The following is a 4,372-nucleotide window of genomic DNA, read 5'->3' as shown; positions in this document are numbered from 1 at the left end:
TGAAGACATTAAAAGAAAACTGAAATTCTCATTATTACTGATTATATTTTTTCATATTTCATTTCAGATGGATTTTAAAGAACAGTTTTCATGATTCTAATTATAGCATAATTTTGTTATTAGCAAATTAAGTAGAAATATAAATAACAATTTAAATCTTCATTGCCAACTAATTACAACAGATTTTTAGTAATTTGTCTTCTAGAATTTTGTTTTATAATCCAGTTTCCTTTATTCATTAATCTTGAATTTAATTATATGTTCTATAAAATTATATATTCTGAAATTTAGAATAGCATGATTATAGTAGAAACATTATTTTTGATTGCTAGATATTATTCCATTATACAGATAAACCATAGCTAGCACATCTATTCCTCCCAGAGTTTACACTTGATATGTTTCATTTTCTAAGGATTTAAAAATGTTATAATTAATATCTTTATGTAAAAAGCATTTCCATGTTTTATCTCTTTCCTTAAGATAGACATCCTTTGGGAAGTTTTAGGGCAAAAGTTAATAATGTTAAGATCTCCAAAACACTTATAGATTGTTAATTTCTTTCAAATATGTTTACATAAAAATTTCTGTGAAAAGTAATCCTTATGGATCATACCTTTCCAGTAAATGTTGAACAAGAGATTCATATCATCTCCTGACAAAGGCATCTAAGAAATTGGACTGTAAAACAACTTATTAAGCCAATGAGAGACCTCATATAAAAGTGAGAAAGAGAATGAGCCACTTGTTTCTTAGGGTCATTTCAAATCATAATCTACTATTGAGAGGCAGCAGACAACAGGAATCGGAGACCTAGGCCACCAGGAAGAGGGACCCTCCCCGAGAGGTAGCACCTTCTTGCCCTCTCTGTTCTGGAAACTTCCACCAATCCTCTAGGTGCATCTGTGGGGAAAACTAGCATTCAATAGTCTCTCTGAGCTGGAAAGATGAGAGTTACCATTCAGTGATTGCAAATGTGGAAGCCCTGGTATAACATCCCTTGCTCTGGGCAGGAGCCTGGAGAAGCTGTCAGCCAGGTAATTAACTCTCACAGTTCTCAAGTTTTAATTTAAACCTCCTAGCACACACTTCTTCTCACCAGAAGAAAGTCATCTCTGAAAGAATATAATATCATCTTAGGACTCAAATTATTTTTGAAAATAGTTATTCAAATAAACAATCAAAGATAAAGAAGATAGCAGAATGAAAATGCATAAGCTAGAATCAGTCAAAAAACATTCAGTAGAAGTTGTTCCAGAGGGCTATCTGTGGGCTGTGGGAATTACTAGATCTACATTGTGATACAATATGCAATGTTAAGGGAAAGAAAAAAGGAGTCTCACTTGCTGCCGCTGTCCTGCACTCCATGTCCTCCCACCACTCCTTAGCCAGTCTTCCACCAATCACAATGGCAGAGGAAATCACCGTGCTCGTCATTGACAATGGCTCTAGCATGTGCAAAGCTGGCTTTGCTGGAGACGACGCCCCCAGGCTGTCACTTCATGATTCCACTTCATGATTTGGCCCCCTGCCACCAGGGCATAATGGTGGGTATGGGTCAGAAGGACTCCTATGTGGGCTACGAGGCCCAGTGTAAGTGCAGCATCCTGACCCTGAAGTACCCCATTCAGCACCAACTGGATGATATGGAGAAGACCTGGCACCACACCTTGTACAACTAGTGACCCCCAAGGAGTACCTGGTGCTGCTGACCGAGGTCCTCTGAACCCCAAGGCCAACAGAAAGATGACTCAGATTATATTCGAGACCTTCAACACACTGGCCATGTATGTGACCATCAATGCCATGCGGTCCCTGTACACCTCTGGGCACACCACTGGCACTGTCATGGATTCTGGTGATGGGGTCGCAATATAGTGCCCATCTACAAGGGCTGTGCTCTTCCCTATACCATTCTGTATCTGGACCTGGCTGGGTGGATCTGAGAGAACCTCATGAAGATCCTGACAGAGAAGAGCTACAGCTTCACCACCACTGCTGAGCAGGAGATTGTGTGTAACATCAAGGGGAAGCTGTGCTATGTAGCCCTGGACTTCGAGCAGATGGCTACTGCTGAATCCTCTTCCTCCCTGGAGAAGGGATACATGCTACCTGATGGGAAGGTGATCACCATCAGCAATCAGTGGTTCCAGTGTCCAGAGGCAATCATCTCACCCTCTTTTCTGGGTATGGAATCCTCTGGTCATCCATGATACCACCTTCAACTCCATCATGAAGTGTGACTTTGTCATCTGCATAAACCTCTATATCAACACTGTGCTGTCCAGAGGCACCACCATGTATCCAGGCATTGCTGACAAGATGCAGAAAGAGATCACGGCCCTGGTCCCTAGCACCATGAAGATCAAGATTATTGCTCCCCCTGAGGACAAGTATTCTGTGTGGACTGGCCCCTCCATCCTAGCTTCACTGTCTACCTTCCAGCAGATGCCCACTGCAAATGCTTCTAGATGGTTGGAGCAGGTGCCAGGTACCTGCTGTATGAGCTGATTCTGAAGTATTAATTTGCCTTGGAGAATGTATACACCTCATGGTAGCCTCATGAAACTGGAATAAGCCTTTGAAAAGAAATTTGTCCATGAAGCTTGTATCTGATGTGAGTACTGGATCGTTGAGCTTGTTGCTGATTTTGACCTTGTGTTCAACTTAACTGTTCTCTTGGTATATGTTTGATGCCCTATGCATATCTTTGATTTAAGCCCTTAGTCCATATGACTTGGTCATCTGGTGTCTGAGGTGAGAGCATACATACAAGAGATAAGTTCATGGCTTAGTGAATCTGAGACCACAGCAGTGATCTGTGAAGGGTATTCATGTGTTAGCTGACATACTGTTCCAGGATTGCTCTAGCTGGCAGAGTTGGCTGGACCAGTTGTCAGTTCTTGCCAGTCTAACAGGGTGGGAACCAGTTTCCGTTCTTACCAAAGTTTTCCCGCCTGACCACCATTGGTTATTACTTGCCTTGAGTTGGAAACAGTTTGCATTTATACCTGTAAGTTTATTCATTTTAATTTACATAAAGTTTTTTGTACCCAATTTTTCATGAGATAACAAATTTTTGTTTTTCTACTGTAATGTGAGAATATTAGGCCCCAGCAACACTTCATTGAGTAAGGAAAAATAAAGTACTTTAGTAAAAACAAAACAAAACAAAACAAAATCCTAAAATTTAGAGCAAAGATTTTGAAACTAAGAAATGATGCTACATATTTGAATATAGATCAACTAGAAATTAAGGAACTGAAAAACATAATAATGAAAACCAAGAAGACAAATGCATGATTTTAATAGCAAGTTTGACACAGCTGAGCTAGAGAGAAGCAGGGACAAATAAAATATAGGCATTATAAAGAATAGGTAGGAGAGGATACAATGAGATCTAATATCCCTTTAAGCAAAATAATAAAAGGATATAGCTAAAATGGAGTACAGGGAGATTTTTGTATGAGATAATGGATGAGCATTTCCCAAAGTGATGAAGTAAACAAAGCATAAAAATATTAAAAAATAGCCAGAGATTAATCTCACAGGAATGACTGAGCGACTACTGAGCATTAGGGTCCAGAGGAAAGTGGAGCATCCTCAAGATGCTGAAGTGTACGATTTCCAAGTTGAATTTCTCCACTGCAAATGATTATATTTTAAGAACAAAGGTAATCTAAAAGCATTTGCATATGAGGAATTAAAAATTCACTGCCAGCAATGGACTTGTAAGAAAATAATAAACACTATTCTTTAGGGAGAAAAAAAATTAAATCCCAAATGGAATCCCAGACATGAAACGAGCAAGAAAAGAAAAAAGAGAATATAAATCTGGGAATAAACCTAAATGAGTGCTGATGATAAAAAGCAATTATAAAAGTATTACAGGATTTAAATATTATTCAGGAAGCCAATAATGGGAGTTAAGGTGTGCTGAGTACATGTTTTGTTCAAGATTGAGGGAAATGTGAACAGAAAATTACAAACTTCATGTTTAAAAGGCAGATTTACTATAAGTATGTGAAGTAAGGAGGTAGATATTTAATGAAAATCATTTAGTTGAAGTTCTAGTGATTAAATCCTTAAACATGTGGAAAACAGTGCAAATTTGATAATAATCACAATGTAAAGTTCTTTACAAATGTTAGTTTTCACTACATAAGACTGGTCTTAAATCATTACTTACCTTGAATATTAGTTTAGTTTATCATGTTTAAAAATAGCCTTACCTGAGCCTATGGGAAAAACCAAATAAAATTTTTTTTTTTCCATTATAAGAGAGCCTCATTTTTTACTATCACCTTAAGTACTGTGTGGTGCAAACCAGGTAGAGAGATTACAAGCAATAGTGATGGAATCACAACTTACT

General features: G+C 38.1%; 1 pseudogene; it reads left to right on the top strand.

The window, feature by feature from the left end:
* The first annotated feature begins 1,408 nt into the window (after positions 1-1,408).
* Positions 1,409-2,511, top strand: LOC124979456 (actin-like; annotated as a pseudogene).
* The last annotated feature ends 1,861 nt before the right edge of the window (positions 2,512-4,372 follow it).

The sequence above is a fragment of the Sciurus carolinensis genome, chromosome 3 (assembly GCF_902686445.1).
Source record: "Sciurus carolinensis chromosome 3, mSciCar1.2, whole genome shotgun sequence".
NCBI classification, from domain to species: Eukaryota; Metazoa; Chordata; class Mammalia; order Rodentia; family Sciuridae; genus Sciurus; species Sciurus carolinensis.
The sequence above is the reverse complement of the archived record's forward strand: the minus strand, read 5'-3'. Positions and strand labels throughout refer to the sequence as shown.